The sequence below is a fragment of the Lathyrus oleraceus genome, chromosome 6, assembly GCF_024323335.1.
Source record: "Lathyrus oleraceus cultivar Zhongwan6 chromosome 6, CAAS_Psat_ZW6_1.0, whole genome shotgun sequence".
In the NCBI taxonomy this organism is placed as follows: Eukaryota; Viridiplantae; Streptophyta; class Magnoliopsida; order Fabales; family Fabaceae; genus Lathyrus; species Lathyrus oleraceus.
The window spans coordinates 255208750-255227662 of NC_066584.1; positions in this window are offsets into that span (position 1 = coordinate 255208750).

Here is an 18913-nt window from a genome sequence, read left to right on the forward strand (position 1 = left end):
ATACCAAAACTAGGTATATAATGATGACCAATCAAGGGGAGCAACAAACATTACCGACAACCGGTAAATGAAAGAGGGCTTGTTGAGGATAAATTGTCTAATCAGAGCAATTATCCAAGAGAAAGGAATATCATCACCGTATATTGGATAATGATAACCATCAAGGAGGGGATTACATCTACCGGATACTGGGTAGAAAACCACGGTAAAGTAACCGTCATCAACTTAGGATGAACAAAAAGGTTAACTCTGCAAAGGGGAGAAAACAGGGTTTACAACTACCGGTATGAGGGTAGAAAATCACAGACTCCGCCAGGGATAAGATGAATGATTACTGATTTCTGAGCAATTATTCATTTATACCACGGGAAAGCACGGGAAACAGTCACAAGAGGCCAATTTAGGATCAAACCAAAGAGGCAAACTGAATCAAGACTCGTCCTAGTGAGGATATAACTCGATAGGGAAACCCACCCCAATATATGTGTTGGGAGGAAGCGAAAACAACCGTCGTCCACGAGGATATAACTCAGTGGGGAATGCGGAAGGAAAGATAAACACTTTCTGCTTAAGGGGATGACTCTACATTGAGGGATCAGACACCGACATCTGCTTGGAAATATATTACCAACTAGCAGAGGATAACAAACAAAAGATATATGGCAAGAAATGCAATATGAATATCCAAATGTTTGAAAATTATATGCACACATGCATGTGGTTAATGTATGATGAATGCTGACAAACAGATATTTCTAACACAAACAAGCTTCACAGGAATACAAACATCCGGTACTACATCTCAAGAGAGAAAGCCAGATCACCAGAGAGTATCCAATCTGCCGGGAATCAGAGATACCAGGGAGCAAAGACCTCTGCAGGGGATGAATCATCAGTCACATCTGGGGAAAAGAGTTTATAAGGGGGTCACTTCCGCCACATAAGCAACTCCACTGGGGAATCTATCCGAGGGATAAAGGGATTCTGGGGATCAACCACCAAGTACCGTACCCACCAAAGAGATCACATCTGCTGAGGAGGAAAGGTTGCTACCCTGCTGAAGGGGAGAGTGGTGAACATCTCAACAAGCATACCACTCAGGGCGCCGGAGGAAGAAAATACAGTCATGCCAGGAATATGAACAAATGTCTTACCCTGTTGGAGATCATACCATCCTTGGGAGAGCACTGAGGATCTCCTAAGTATCCTTTTCATCATTGTGAATGTTCACCTTGTTTAAAAACAAGTTATGAAAAATTCAGTTTTTCAAAACAATGATATTTTCTCAATTAAAAGCATGCAAAACGTTTGTTGAATAGAAACAAATAAGAGTGCAAATAATTGGATAAAAGGCTCAAATTTATTTGATGGAATGGTAGTCTGCAAATGGCAGGACTCCATAGATCTTTATAAGTTTGAAATTGGTGATATATATTGGAAAAGGGCTACATTGAACATAATGACCATTTCTCCACCAATTTTGAATTTGATGCATTCGAAGCTTCAGTTGATGACGAATGAGCAAGAATCTCTGACGGATGACAGTTGTAGAACAAAGTCTTGTTAGGGTGCAGTTGCTTGCTAAACCCTAATTTTTGCCTAGATTGTCCCAGGGTGAGGTACTCAATCTAGCGGGATACATATTCATTTTTTATGTCTCTAACTTTTGCCTGGATTGCCCTTCGGGTTTTCAATCCACCGAGACGCTCATTTTTTGCCTAAGTTGCCCTTTTGGGTTTTCAACTTAGCGAGCTATTCTATTTTTATTTTTTAAGCAAAGTATTTCTTGACTGCATCTGAATTCATAGGACGAGTGAAATCCTCCCCATCCATAGTTGTAAGTATCAAAGCACCGCCTGAAAAGGCTCTCTTAACAACATATGGACCTTCATAGTTTGGAGTCCACTTGCCCCTGGAATCGGGCGCGAAAGACAAGACTTTCTTGAGCACAAGGTCACCTTCTCGGAACACACGAGGCTTGACCTTCTTATCAAAAGCTTTCTTCATCCTTTGCTGATATAATTGTCCATGGCACATGGCAGTCAATCTCTTCTCTTCTATCAAATTCAGTTGGTCATAACGACTCTAAACCCATTCAGCATCAGTCAACTTGGCTTCCATCAAGACTCTCATTGATGGGATCTCCACCTCTACTGGGAGTACAACCTCCATGCCATAAACAAGAGAGAAAGGGGTTGCCCCTGTTGAAGTGCGGACAGATGTACGATATCCATGCAAAGCAAATGGCAACATCTCATGCCAATCCTTATACGTGACAACCATCTTCTGGATAATCCTCTTGATATTCTTATTAGCAGCTTCAACAGCCCCGTTCATCTTGGGTCTGTAAGGAGAAAATTATGGTGTGCAATCTTGAACTCATTACACAGCTCTTTCATCATTTTGTTATTCAAGTTAGATCCATTATCAGTAATGATCTTATCTGGCACACCATAACGGCATATAAGCTAATTCTTGATAAACTTCACTACCACTTGCCTGGTCACATTTGCATCTGATGCCGCTTCAACCCATTTGGTGAAGTAATCAATTGCTACGAGAATGAATCTGTGCCCGTTGGACGCTTTTGGCTCTATCATGCCAATCATGTCAATTCCCCACATGGAGAAGGGCCATGGTGATGAAATCACATTCAGAAGTGTCGGAGGAAAATGAATCTTATCCGCGTAAATTTGTCACTTATGGCATTTCTTCACGTATTTGCAGCAGTCAGACTCCATTGTCAGCCAATAGTAGCTTGCTCTCAACATCTTTCTAGCCATGGCATGTCCATTGGAATGAGTACCAAATGAACCCTCGTGGCCCTCAGTCATTAACATGTCTGCTTCGTGTCTATCCACGCATCTGAGCAGAACCATGTCAAAATTTCTCTTATAAAGCACTTCGCCATTGAGGTAGAAACTGCCTGACATTCTCCTCAAAGTCTTCCTATCTTTCACAGATGCCCTAGGCGGGTAAACCTGGTTCTGAAGGAAACACTTGATGTCATAATACCATGGCTTATCATCTTTCGCTTCTTCTACTGCAAATACATGAGTTGGTTTGTCCAAGCGCATCACAGTGATATTGGGGACTTCATTCCAAAGTTTTACCACAATCATTGAAGCAAGTGTAGCAAGAGCATCTGCCATCCGATTCTCGTCTCGAGGAATATGATGGAAGTCAACCTCAATAAAGAACGTTGAAATCCTCCTCGCATAATCTCTATATGGAATGAGACCAGGCTAATCCGTTTCCCATTCACCCTTAATCTGATTAACAACGAGGGTCGAATCTCCATATACATCAAGATGCTTGATCCTTAGATCAATACACTCTTCTAAACCCATAATACAGGCCTCATACTCAGCCATATTATTCGTACATTTGAAAGTTAGCCTTGCTGTAAAAGGAATATGTGTGCCCTGAGGAGTAATAATCACTGCCCCAATACCATTTCCATACTGATTTACAGCGCCATCAAATACCATACTCCATTTAGAACCAGGCTCTGGCCCTTCATCGAGTGTAGGCTCATCGCAATCTTTCATTTTCAAATACAGAATCTCCTCATCTGGGAAGTCATACTGAACTGACTAATAATCTTCAATAGGCTGATGTGCCAAGTGGTCAGCCAAGATACTACCTTTAATAGCCTTCTGAGCTCGATACTCAATATCATACTCAGATAACAACATCTGCCAACGGGCAATCCTCGCAGTTAAAGCAGGCTTCTCGAAGATGTACTTGATTGGATCCATTATGGATATCAACCAAGTCGTATGATTCAACATATACTGCATAAGCGCTTAGCAGCCCAAGCTAATGCACAGCATGTCTTCTCAAGCATCGAGTATCGAGACTCACAATCAGTGAACTTCTTACTCAGGTAGTAAATAACATACTCCTTCTTTCCTGATTCGTCTTGCTGACCAAGGACACAACCCATTGAGTCTTCAAGAACAGTCAGATACATGATCAAAGGTCTTCCTTCTACAGGCGGAGACAGAATCGGAGGTTCAGATAGATACTCTTTAATACTGTCGAAAGCTTTCTGGAAATCCTTGGTCCAATCATGATACTGATCTTTCTGGAGGAGCTTGAATATCGGCGCACATGTGGCAGTCATGTGGGATATGAATCTGGAAATATAATTCAAGCGGCCAAGAAAACCTCAGACTTGCTTCTCAGTTTTGGGCGTAGGCATCTCTTGTATTGCTTTGACCTTTGCAGGATCAACCTCAATACCTCTTTCACTAAAATTAAGGCCCAATAACTTGCCGGAACGGACTCCAAATGTACACTTGTTGGGATTCAGACGAAGCTTGTACTTCCTCAAGCGCTGGAAAAGCTTCGACAAATGCTTTACATGTTCAACTTCCGTTCTTGACTTAGCAATCATATCATCAACGTACACCTCAATCTCCTTGTGCATCATATCATGAAACAAGGTGGTCATAGCTCATTGATACGTGGCTCCGGCGTTCTTCAAACCGAAGGGCATCACTCGATAACAGAATGTTCCCTAAGGTGTGATGAATGTTATCTTCTCCATATCCTCGGGTGCCATCTTGATCTGGTTATATCCGGAAAATCCATCCATAAATGAGAAGACATTGAATTTAGTTGTATTGTCTACCAACATATCAATATGTGGTAGAGGGAAATCATCTTTCGGACTAGCTTTACTCAAGTCTCTATAGTCCACACACATCCGGACTTTTCCATCTTTCCTGGGCACGGGCACAATATTGGCCACCCATTGAGGATATGTAGAAGTCACCAGAAACCCTGCATCAATTTGCTTCTGAACCTCCTCTTTGATCTTCACTGCCATATCAGGATGAGTTCTTCTGAGCTTCTGCTTCACAGGCACGCATTCAGGCTTCAAGGGTAAGAAATGTTGCACAATATCTGTATCTAGACCAGGCATGTCTTCATATGACCATGCAAAGACATCAACATATTCTCGTAGCAATTCAATCAACCCTTTCTTAACAAATTCTTCAAGGAGTGCCCCAATCTTCACTTCACGAACACAATCCTCAGACCCCAAGTTGACTGTTTCCAGATTCTCGAGATGCGGCTGAATGATCTTCTCTTCATGCTCAAGTAGACGGGTAATCTCGTCAGGAATCTCTTCAACATCATCTTCTTCCGCCTCAAATACAGGGAACTCAAAATTGGGAGATGGTGTTGGATCATTATGTTCAATGGGTTTGATCAACCTGCATAATGATTTTGGATATGAAAAGCTTTAGAATTCAAACAAGGAAAATCATTATGCAGATGAAAAGATTGATTTTTTTTAATTTTTAGGTTTTATGTGATCACCAATTTAATGCAAAAAACAAAAAGGGAAAATAATTGGAAAAACAAACATTTAACATTAATTTATTGAATGTAAATATCATTGTATTTATGCGCCAACAATGTAATCACTCCTCCTTTTGGCATGGGAGAAGGGTTTTTAAACAAAGTGATCATTACGTTGACTTATGGATAACTGTTCGAATATCCACAACGACCCAATTATTGCAGACCCCTCCAGGGATGATGAAATTGCCAGAATCCTCTGTATCTTCCTCCAAGACAGCAGCAGCTTCTTCATCCTGACCGATGTGGATGAAACCGCCACTCTTGAACAACCCTTCCTCGTTGAACACCCCAGAGGAATAACCTATGCCAGCCCGACACTTATTGTCTTCTAGCTCAATCATTTTTCCTAAACCAGCAATTGCACCACACTCAATAGCCAACTTTGCATCTCTATAGGAAGCAAATGAAGGAGTTCTCTTCTCAATAGGCTCAGCAATAGACAAAGCTTGGAAAGGAGTTCCAACTTCATCCTCAGCATCTATATATGAGAAGGAAGACATGTGGCTAACCAGGAGAGCCTTTTCTCCCCCTACCACCACCAGCTTCTTATTCTTTACGAACTTCAGTTTCTGGTGTAGGGTGGATGTCACGGCGCCTGCCTCGTGAATCCATGGTCTGCCTAAGAGACAACTATACGATGGGTGAATGTCCATAACCTGGAAGGTAATTTGGAAATCACTTGGTCCAATTTTGATTGGGAGGTCAACTTCCCCAATCACCGTTTTACGCGACCCATCGAAAGCTTTCACAACAATTCGACTCTGCCTCATGGGAGGCCCTTGATATGACAGCTTCGAGAGAGTGGATTTCGGAAATACATTTAGTGATGACCCAGTGTCCACCAGCACATTGGACATGGCGTCGTGTCTACAGTTCATAGATATGTGTAAAGCCAAGTTATGGTCTCTTCCCTCCTCAGGGAGTCAGAGTCACATAGACTCAAATTGCTACAAGCAGTAATGTTTACAACAATGCTATCGAACTGTTCTATTGTGACATCATGATCTACATATGCCACATCCAAAACTTTCTGCAGATCCTCTCGGTGTGGTTCTAAATTCAACAACAATGATAACACCGATATTTTGGATGGCGTTTGTAGAAGCTGGTCTACAACATTGTACTCGCTTCTCTTGATGAGGCTCAGCATCTCATCACAGTCTTCTTTCACATTGCCACTTGGGCCAACAGAAGTAGGAGTTATCAATGTAGAAGAGGGCTTAACAACAGGTGCCGGATTCGGGGTGCTCACAGCATTCCCAATCGGGCGTTTAACAAAATCAGCATTAGCCTGGGGCTTGGGAGGTGCTGAAAACACACGACCGCTGCGGGTCAAACCACTAACATCCGCGATATTAACAACAGAGGAAGATGGTAAGGACACTTCTTTCCCATCTTTTACAGCAACAACATTGTAACGAAAAGGAATTGCTTTTTCGGAAGAGTACGGTACCGGACCGGCAGGCTTAATGATAAGAACATGAGAAGCCTTCTGCTTGATACCATCATACTTGATGACAACAAGCTCGGCCATCCAGAATACTGGGGAAATTACGTTGACCTCAGGCTCATCTTCGCCAACATTCCTATTCTGAAGAATCTCAATGACTCCTTCATCCAGCATTTCCTGAATATCCTTGCGCACCTGGCGACAACCTAATCGGTTAACAAAGCACACTAGGAATCTATCATGGTCGTGCTCATAATGATTGTAATCACATAGCAGATGATGCATTTCGACAAGGGATTGTCGAATATGACTGACATATTTGACTTTATACTTGCCAGGGCAGCCCTGGACCATGTTGACAGATTTCCCATGCTCGTGCAATGGGTTCTTCTTCACATTAGGACCTACGTCCTCAAAACACAGAATGCCACACCTCACAAGGTCTTGAACCTTGGTCTTCAAAGGGTAACAATTCTCCACGTCGTGGCCGGGAGCACCAGAATGATAAACACAATGTAATTCAGGCTTATACCACCACTGGGGGTTAGCAGGTATAGCCGGTAGGTCTCTCGGAGTAATCAACTTCCTCTCTATCAAGGAGGGATATAATTCTGCATACGTCATTGGAATAGGATCGAAAGTGACCATTTTCCTCTCGTAACTCGTGCTGGTTTGATTACTGTTTCGAGGCTGGTAGGCTTGCTGCTACGGACGGTGCTGCTGTTGTTGATATTGCGGATGTGATTGTTGGTTGTTGCTGTGTTGCTGATACTGTTGATTGTCTATGAAAATAGGTGCTATATGAGCCACCTGGTGCTAGTTACCGGCGGGACGCACGGTCTTCCTCCTTACCGAGGGTCTTCTTGGTTTCACATGGGAGGTCACGACATGTGCCTCTCCATATTTCTTCTTCGCAAACGCCCTATAACGTTTGGCAGAAGATCCTTCTTCTCTGGTTAGACGTCCTTCTCTAACCCCTTCTTCTAGACGCATCCCCATATTCACCATCTCGGTGAAGTCAAAAGGAGCACTAGCGATCATCCTCTCATAATAGAATGAAATCAAGGTCTTCAGAAAGATCTTGGTTATTTCCTTCTCTTCTAGCGGAGGCACGATCTGTGCTGCCAACTCTCGCCACCTCTGGGCGTATTCTTTAAATGTTTCCTTGTCCTTCTGGGACATGACCCTCAATTGATCCCTATCGGGAGCCATATCCACATTGTACTTGTACTGCTTGACGAAGTCCTCGCCAAGATCGTTGAAGGATCAGATGTTTGCGTTGTCTAAACCCATATACCAACGCAGGGCGGCACCGGACAGACTATCCTGAAAGTAGTGGATGAGTAACTGATCGTTGTCGGTCTGAGTAGACATCTTCCTGGCATACATGACCAGGTGGATGAGAGGACAAGTATTTCCCTTGTATTTTTCAAAGTCAGGGACCTTGAATTTTACAGGGATCTTCACATTGGGAACCAAGCACAGTTCGGCGGCAGACTTGCCAAAAAGATCCTTCTCTCTGAGAGTTTTCAATTCCTTGCGGAGCTCAAGAAATTGATCGTTCATAGCGTCCATCTTCTCATAGACATCTGGGCTTTCAGATGGCTCAGAATGATAGATGGTGTCGTCTACTCTGGGTATAGTATACACGACAGGATGAGGAACAACAAGGACCGGGCTAGATGCCGGCATGGAAGCGAAAGTTGGAGCAGGACCCTCAGGCATAAAATTAGGAGGCATCCCCCACGGGAATCCGGTTGGCATGGCTGCTGGAGCAAAATGTGCATTGGCTGCAGGCACAGTTGAGGAGGCAATCTCAGAGATGACCGTCCTTTGGGGAGGAGTTGAAGGTGTCGGAGAAGACTGGCTCTGGGCAGCCAAGAATGATTCCATCAAAGCACTTAATCTGGCCACTTCCTCTTTCAGCTCGCGATTCTCTTGTTCTAGGTGATCCATCAGTCTCGAAATGTTGGCTCTAGTGTAATGCCGGTGAGTCAGCTTGTCTTCAAAATAAATGAAGAATCACAGAGTTAGACCACAGGACAAGAAGTCGGGAACAAAACCTGCTTATGCACATGATACATGCAATGTTTGTGCATATGATTTGTTTTTATTTCAAAGGAACTCTAGGGTTTTATTTGCAAGTTTTGGAAATATTAAACATTTATCACATATTGAAATATCTCATCAAATAATTTTAGGGAAAAGAAGTACAGCATTGTCAATCATATACAAGAGAAAAGGAAAATAATCATCCTATGGATCCCTAGAAACAATCATCTAGAGCTCGAGACACAGGAAGATAAGATGCACGAAGCCTCTTTACCTCCCTCTCGTAGGCTGCCTCCATATCCGCCTTCTCCTTGGCGAGTCGATCATACTTCCTCTTCCCAAACTTGGAAGACTGAGGAAGTAGAGAAGTCCATGCATCATCAGGATCATCAATAACCTGATGTTCGAGGAACTCTATCAAAGCATCCTTCTCTCTGATCTGCTGAAGCAACTCTTCCCTTTCACGGATCCAAGCACGTGATCGGTCTTCGTCTCTCAACCCCTCTACTCCTTGGTTAGGGAGGGTTGAAGGCCCAACCATAACCAAAGGTGTAGGTCTCGGATACTTGTAAGGCATGAGATACTCAGAAGCTCTCTTCCTAACCCAAGCAGTGTAAGGCTGCATAGCAACACAATTCTTAGGACCCAACTCTTTCCTTCCTTTCCTATGAATCTTGCGCCAAGCACGGACCATTCTGCCCTTCAAGTTTTGGGGATCTTTACCCTCCTGAAAGAACACACCCTCTAACAGAATGTTATTAGGTTTATCCTTTAGGGGGAACCCAAGCTGACGACGCGCCAAAACAGGGTTGTAGTTAATCCCACCACATGTACCAAGAAGAGGTACATTGGAGAATTCACCACAAGAGTCGATAATCTGCACACCATCATACACACGGTTAGACCAAGAGATATCATCATTAGTGAGAGACATAAGTCTCGTAGACCACCGTAAACATTCCTTGTTCTCCTTGAAGGTGACCGTCTGCGGTAAGTGAGAAATAAATCACTTATACAACAGAGGCAAACAACACACAATGGCGCCACCACCCGTTGCATTCCTCATATGCAAAGAGAAATAGGTATCACCCAACAGAGTCGGAACGGGATTAAGAGTAGAAAAGATCATAATAGCGTTCACATCCACAAACTTGTCGATGTTGGGGAACAATACCAATCCATAGATGAGAAGTACAAATATGGCTTCAAAGGCATCCTCACTCATGGCCTTCCCATATACAATAGCTTGAGCAATGAGGAACTCAGAAGGGAGACCTTGAATTCCACCTTTGGTAGTCATATGAGCACCAACCAGAGATTCATCTATGTGTAACATGTCAGCTATCTCTTGAGAAGTAGGAATACTCTCCAAGCCACTGAACGGCAACTGGTCTAGAATAGGTATACCCACAAGATAAGCATACTCCTCAAGTGTAGGCAAAAGCTGGAAATCCGGAAACATGAAGCAACGGCACAAGGGATCATAAAACTGCACCAATACACTCATCAACCCTTCATCCACCTGAGTATTCAGAAGAGGAAGAAGCTTCCCAAAACGAGCTTTGAAGCCCAAAGGATCCAATACATAGGATGTCAGATTCCTTAACTCTTTCAAATCTGGATGTCTGAAGCTGTACTTCTTTGTATTCCTTCTTTGTCTTTCCATGTCTGAAAATTTTGCAAATAAACCCCTTAAGTTCCTTGAAAATTTTCTTCATTATTGATGATATGGATGCAAATGAGTGCATGGATGCATGAATGCAACAATCACACTCAAGGATCAAGCAAAGCACACCAAACAAAGGTCATGGGATGGACCATATTATCCTTAATATCAATCATCCATTTTGGTGGATTATGGTTTACACCTTATCAACATCCAAGTTCCATTGATATTAAGGATACATGAACGAATCAACCATGAATCAAGGGTTTGTTGTAAGTTACGAGCATGGAGTTTAGGTTAAGAACCACCCAAAGGGAGTGTACTAGGGTTTAAACCTGCCAAACATGTTCTACAAGAGGTTCCCATAGTCATCATCCCATCTTTTGGATATTATCGGAGAAACGACTACTCGTATTCCAAAAATATTCTCAAGAGAGACTCTTATGAGTGTAGTATCGCGTAACAATCGTATCAAATCCTACATTTGAACGACTTTCGCACTACATCCTAAGAATAGGCCAAGATGGGCTTGGTAAACTAAGGTCCTTGGCTTCTAAGGTCTATATTGGAAAGAGTAATGTCTAACCACAACTTACTTGTGTGACATTATTGATCCCAACATGACCTCCACCAAGTGAATGGACTTGCAAGTCAACTTGCTAAGGAATAACTCCACACAAGTCAACAAGACTACGCCATTCTCCTATCCTAAGTGCACTCGAGTCCGGGTATAGAACTCATCTCACAAAGATCACCAATCATACAAGGAATTAATATCAAGCAAATCAATCATTACATACAATACAGTAATCCCAAATCGCACAAAAATATGTCACAAGACAATACACTACAACAAGCATGAAAAGTTGGCAAAACCCACTAGGCGAATTTCCTCAGCAGAGTCGCCACTTTTCTGTAGCGGGGTATTCGTTACCATTAGAGATATTGACTAAATCCAAGGTAAATCATACAAGTCGAGTCGCCACCACACTTCTATTTATCCAATGGAATGGTTAGAAAGCGAACAAAAACCTAATAGTTTTAACAAAAACTAGTAAAAGGAACACAGATCTGGGTAAGGGGGTTGGTTATACAATGGGAAGGTGTTAGGCACCCAAAACATCCTAGGTACTCCTAGGGAGCCTTTTTCATACTTGTTGTGAAGGTTGTTGTTTTTGTGAAAATTTGTTTGTGCAAACATGATTGAAGAGATGAGAGGAGAATATACAAGTTATTTACATTTTGTGTTTGGATGGATAAACCCATTGCCTACGTACCATCTTATAAAAAAGATTAGGATCAAAACCTCATAGTTCGGGGTAAAAATCTCAAAAAAGTTGGTGAATTGATTGGTCCAAAAGCCGTAAGGTCTTTTGTTATCAAAGGGAGAAAACTCAACCAAACCACAAATCCACCATGTGAGGATAGCTTCAACATGCTAGTGAGGGATTAACCCTATAATAAGCATGGAAGACTCATTGTCCATCACTAAGGATATAGGTGAGTATTACATCTACCACAAAGATAACTCAAACCTAATAGCTAAAGGTTATGGAAAATTTGATTAAGAAGGTGGCCATTGGAACCACAAAAAAACACATTTAAATGGGTTATATTTACCAATTAAAAGTATGTACAAAAATGGTCAAAGTTGACTTAAGGATTCAATTCAAAATAAGTATTGTAAAAATGGAAAGTTTGAAAATCAAAAGCATAAGGCTTAGGTTTCTAATGTTTGAAAACAATAATTAAATGTTTGCACAAAAAGTTTTGGCTTGGGTTAGAGTGAGAGACGAAGAAGAAGGGCTAAGTCCTAAGTAAAACAAAAAGAGAAGGGATGAAGAATCAAAACCATAATGGAGTCCCTGTCTTGAGATCATATTGATGATCCAAGTAGCTCCCATCCTTTAGAATAAGCAACCACAAAGCATAAGCAATCAAACAAGTCTCTTAAGAGATCCTCAATGTATCTTGTATCTTCCATTTAGATGAACATGGCAATGGTCCTCCAATTAAGCTCAAATGGAAACTCCTAGCACAAAAGCACACACATCAAAAGTTCCATGAAGTAAAACAAGAATGGACAAGAGTGAGTTTAGAGATTTGGGTCTTCTAATCCATCTTCATCATTAAGATCCTTTTACTCCAATTTTGCATAAGGAAGGTCCTAGAATCTAAGTCCAATTCTCCATTTCTTTGCATAAGGGAAGTCCTAGAAACTACGTCCATTTCTTTGCATTTGGTCCACAACAATAAAAACAAAACACAAGCACAAATAATATATACACAATTATGTGCTCAAGTGAGAAAAAGGCAAATGGCATTAACATAAACATGTGCTCAAGTGAGCAAAGAGAAAAGCAAATGGATAATATGTGCAAGACTAGTAAATTGCATAAAAGTAAATTGCATAAAGTAAATGTTAATTGTCAATAGTTAGTGTTAGTGGTTAGTGTGTCATAAGGCAAATTTAGCGCTATGTTAAGCAATCGTAATTGGACTTATGTAGAAGTCACAACTATCTGAGGCCGGTCAATAATAATGTAGGCAACAACACAAGTTAGAAGTCTTGATTAGAGAACCAAGTTCCAACAACTTGCCATGCCAAAAAGAAAATGAGAATTGATCTTGTATTGGTTTAAGCCTTTTGCATGATTTAGAAGACAACCTATCCTTAATGCAAAGCCATTCACTTGGTCAATTGATCAAGATGAATTAGATTTGAATCAAGGAAGATTAAATCTCCCTAACCGATACTAACTTATCAACCTTCAACTCATTGATCAAAAAGAAAATAAGAAGGAGAAGAAGAAGGAGATGGATAAGAGAAATGGAAATGGCAAAATTAAAGTGCATTAAATGAAATACAATGTACCACTCCTCATATGTTGACCAATAACATTGAAAGTCAAGGTCAAACAATCAAAGCAGAAGCGAGATGAAGATTGGGAGTCAAGAAATGAATAAACTATTTTTGGTATTTTTTAATATTTAGAATTAAACTTGAATTAAAATAATGGAAATGTCAAATTTCAAAATCACTTCAAATCAACCTTGAAAGGTCCAAGTAATTTACCCCAAGTTCAACAAGGTCAAACAAAGTTTGACAAAAAATTTCAGCATTTTTAAAAGTCAGAAACTATTTTTAATCAATTAAAAATGAATAAAAAATAACCTAATTGAACTAAAATCTCAAATAAATCTCAAATCAATTTGAAAATTGATGAGAATATTTTTCATAGATCCATCATCATTCAAATAGGTTGGGAAAATATTTTTGTATTTTTTGAATATCAAAAACTATTTAAAATGAACTAAAAATAACCAGAAAAGAGAAAATTCACAAAAAATATCAAATGAAAAAATAAAAAATATTAAAAATCAGAAACAGAACCTAGAAATTATTTAGAGACTAATGCAATTGGTCCCATAATTTTTGGATTAAAAATGAGAGAGTTATGATTTTTTGAAATAAAAGGAATTAAAGAAAATAAAATCAGAAAATAGAAAAATGCAAAAAAGGAGGAGCGTTAGATCTGAGCTCATTAATTGAGCTAGCAGATCACACGCTCCAGAGATGCGCTCCCACCATGCGCCTTAGTCAACTGAACCACTCGCAGCATTAAAGTAAGTCATAACATGGGACGGTCCAGATTAGATCTGGAAACAAGATCGTGTGGGCAGGAATTGATCTGGCAATGATGAAGCCACCGGAGCCACCGTCTTCTCCAGTGAGCTTGGATTTTCCGGCCAAATTTGCAGAGATCCAAACCTCAATGAAAATACACGATCTATATACCAAAATGAAGTTGAGGTGATGTACATCACCCCTATAACCTTGAATCACACTCAAGATTCCTATAGTTTGAGAAATTTGAGGTGGAAGATTCAGGTATGGAAAATGCAGATCAAGGAAAAATGAAATTGAAGCTACCACTAGCTTGCCTCTCAAATGAGGACTTCAGAAAACACTAGATCCAAGCAAATAGGTCCATGGATGATGAGATTCGAAGAAAATACCAGTTGAAGTGTAAGCTTGAATTCTGGTAACTTGAGCTCGATTCCTTGCTTGCTTTACCAAAACAGAAGTTCAATGAGATGAATGATGAAGGTTTAGAAGCATTAGATCTAAGAATTCAACCAAATGAAGTTGAATTTTAGATCTGAAAAATTTGAGAAAAATGAAATTGCTCCTTTGGTGAGAGGTTGAGTTTTGATTTCTGCAGCAATTCAGGTTTAATCAGGTGTCCAATTTGAATGGCATAGGGTCTCTATTTATAGAGGGAAAGGCAAGGGAATGATGAAATGATCCGTGTGCATGAATTTGGATACCACTTGCATGGGCTTGCATGATCATGCACAAGGCCCAAAAACAATGCCAATTGCAGGCTGAACTCCAATGCCAAAGGTTGGACGTATAATTTGCTCTGACTTGCCTTGTGCAACAAGGTTTCATGTGCCTTCCATAATTTTGAACTAAACATTCATCTCTTCGAAAATACCATTTAGAAAATCCAAACATAGGCATGTGGGTAATGGTTGGAAAGGTCTTTGTATAACGAACAAATGTTATGTTGGACAAAAACTCATTTGAAGTGTGAAAATGTATGAAATTTGAGTTTAAAGTTTGATGTGCAAAACATGTCAATGCAAGGTTTCTAAATTTGGCCAACTTTCAATCCCTTCTATTTTGATGATGCAAGCTTAAAATGAAAAACTTCCAACATAAAAGTTGTAGATATTTTGAAGACAATCAAATTGGACTTATATTTGGAATCATTTGGATTTATGATGAAAGAGTTATGGGCACTTGAAGTTGGACTTTTTTGGCTTTCAATGCATTTGGTCAAAAAGGACCTATAATTTCTTTCATTATCACATGTATTTCCTTTGAGATTTTGAAATTTTATTCAACATAACATTTTAACTAGACATCTTAAGATTTCCAATGAATTTGATCCCACCTCAAAATCATAAAAAATGAATGAGTTATATCCTTGGGAAGTTGACCCAAAATTAGGGTTTCAGTCAAAATGACCTATAATGTATTGGAATGAAATATGGCCTTCCAAGCTTCAAATCAATTTTTGATGAATATGAAAGTTGTTCATATTGTCCTTAAGAACATTTTTTCTTTTGGAACCATCTCCATTTGACCAACACATAAAAAGTTAGGTCTGAGTGCATTTCAAAATAGTCAACTGAATTGACTGATCAACTTCTCAAGTCCATGACTCATACCTTGAGGAAATGATGAATGAGGACACTCAAATAAGTTCAAATATGCATGAAATGAAGAGTTAAAGAACTTCCCTTGATTGTATTTGATCATGGGCTGAGGTTGCTTTAGGAGCAAGGCATTGTGGTGCACAGATGAATTAGGATTTTCTTGAAGAACAAGGCCTCAAGCCCTTTGACTTGCTTTGATCAAAATGAGGAATTGAGGTACTAGGGAGGCATATTTGATGGATCAGAGCGTTGGGAACCATTACTATGCTTGCTATCATCTCCTCTTGACCATGTCTTTGTATTAATGATCTCCTTGAAGCTTTGAACCTTGTGATTACTCAAGCTACAAAACAAAAGATGTTAGTGACATATTTTTGTGCTTTTGGTTAGTAAATAAAATGAGAAAATCAATGATATACAATTGAAGCATGCTTGGTGATCTCAAGCCACCTCACAGAAGGTCCCACCCAAAGGCAAAGGGAACCAAGATGCTAATGATCCTTGAGGCAATGCCAAATGCAATGTTATGATGCCATGAGGGATCTTAGGGACAAAATTTGGGTCTTATAGATGCGTGGCCCCTTGATGGCCATACAATGAACATACTTTGACCTATCCCGAGCGGGTAAGTCTATGATGTGTCTTTGTTTGACCTTAATCTCGTCCCTCCATCTAGAAGACTCTCTCCGATTATCCTATACAACGCATGGGAGTCGATCTAGTTGATTCTCCAGTCAACGTATCAGACGCTCCTGGTTGAGAGTCCATCGTTGACTCTCCCAAGATGCCCCTGGATGCAATGGGCTCAGAGAGGCCAATGGGCCTCTCCTTATTTCTCTTAGCATCCCCACTCTAAAGCCCAATTGCTAACTCCATCTTACGACATCCTATTTAAATTATTTGTATCATCTTTAATTCGATTTATTTTTGTATTATATTATATTTAATATATTATTATTAAATGATGTTCTCAAATTAAAATGGGATAATGACAGGGGATATAATTTGGGATAAAGGGGTTATCAAAGATTAAATCAGGATAAAAGGTTATCACATAATTATAACTCTTATTTTATTTTCTTAAATAATTTTAAAAAAGATTTTTTATGAGGGATAAAGGGATAAAATCAATTCAACTTCACTTCAAACCGTAAGACCTCTACCCTAGTGTATTGAGGCATTTTCTAAAAACATTTCTCCGCCCCCGATGCGTGAGAGTTTTCAAGGGATAAAAACAACCCACCAACCAATATTTTTAAGAAGAATTACGATACTCTGATCCCTCGCGTAAATGTGGAGGTACGTAGGCATATAGTTGTAAACTCTAGCGAGTACAATTATAAGAAAAACATTTTTGGGCCTCACATCCATTTAAATGTTAAGAATACTAAGGACCACAATTGAAAATAAATCTCTAGTACCATCAAGAAGGAACAAAGGGGTATGATGATAGAAGGAGAACTAGACACCTAACTCCAAGGGTTTAAACCCACTGTCCTAAAAATATCCTACCCGAACATAAGCCAAGATACAACCTAAAAATACCTCAAATGTGTGTGTTGTGATTTCTATGATGAATTATATTAGAACATGAACAAGCTAAGCATAATTTATTTTCATGTTGACTGAGAGATACCTTTATCCATTGAGTGAGTCAAAGTGAGCTAAGAGACAGGTTGAGTACTCGCCAATGTTTGAGGACGTTTTCTAAACTTACTGGATGGAAGTTTGAAGCTAGAATGATGGTCATGTAATGAACCAAAATTATATGATGATGTTCAATTGTTATTGTGCGACTTGTTTTCTATTGAAATGTGTAGTTGCGAGCGAGTTGCTTGAGGACAAGCAATAATTCAAGTTTGGGGTTATTATGACAGTACGTCATTGGATGAATTTAGTCGAAGAATCAGATCAAAACAAGTGAAAGATGAGTTATAATTAAGAAGAAAGACCAAAGAATGAGGACAAAATAGTTAAGTGTGAAGAAATTGGACTTAGTGAAAAAATCAAGTGAAAAGGGAGCAAAAACATGCAACTACTGGAATAATCATGCGCAACATCGTGCATGCAATAGATTTGTACTAGCTTCACCGTGCGCGCGATGTAAGTCATCACGCGCGCGTTGACCCATTTTTATGGGCTTTTTCTAACGCGTCTGATCCATTTTGAGCTTTTTTTTTAAGGGGAAATTCTAGACTTGTGCAAGGGTTACGAAAATTGGCACTGCAAGTCTGATTTTTACAGCATCAAGGGTGATTTGGAGAGCATTTGAAGCCATTAGAGACCAATCTATCAAGGGAAATCATATGATATTCCTCTTTATTTATTCGATATTATAATCCTAATCATGAGTAGCTAATCTCCTTTAGGTTAGGTTGTATGTGAGGAACCTTTTTCAATATTATTGGGTAATATCTTAATTTGACTTTGTATGAATCCTTTGATCTATAATCCTATTCAATTGCTTATTGTTCTTAATGATTTTTATGTGAGATACTCTTTTAAATTGATTTTAGGCATATAGGGAATACTGACCATTAGTCTATGTGTTGGACCTAAGGCAATTGTTGTACTTACGCTGGTTGAATAAGAATAGGAGACCCCGAGTAGTGGCACAGGGAATTAACATTTCGTGCATCACCTAATTTTCCTTAAGTTGGTGGACTTGTAGTCATTAGTGAGTTATTTCACGAGGGATCGGTTATAGGGATTTTGTTAATTCTCCATGGGATTATAGTGATGGGACCATACATGTGAGGCATCAAACATCAATAATAGAGAAATAAAGGATTCTAAACCCACCCTGATTGCTTTCATAATTTTGTTTAAACACTTATTTACTTTTCACATTGCATACTCGATCCCCCCCCTTTTACAATTTTATACACATTGCACGAAATTTGTCTTGTTTAAAAGCAGTCCCTGTGGATTCTATCTTAATTATTACTTCGACATTATCGGTAAACTTGTCGAGAAGTTATCAGGGGGGTCAACAGAATCTATTTGGTGGAGGGATTTGAAGAAGATTAGCTTTATCCAAGACGAGGATACTTGTGATTTAAAAGGAAGATTCATAGGAAAATTGGGGAATGGTGAGGTCTTGGGATTTTGGAGGTCTAGTTGGTTGGGCAATGAAA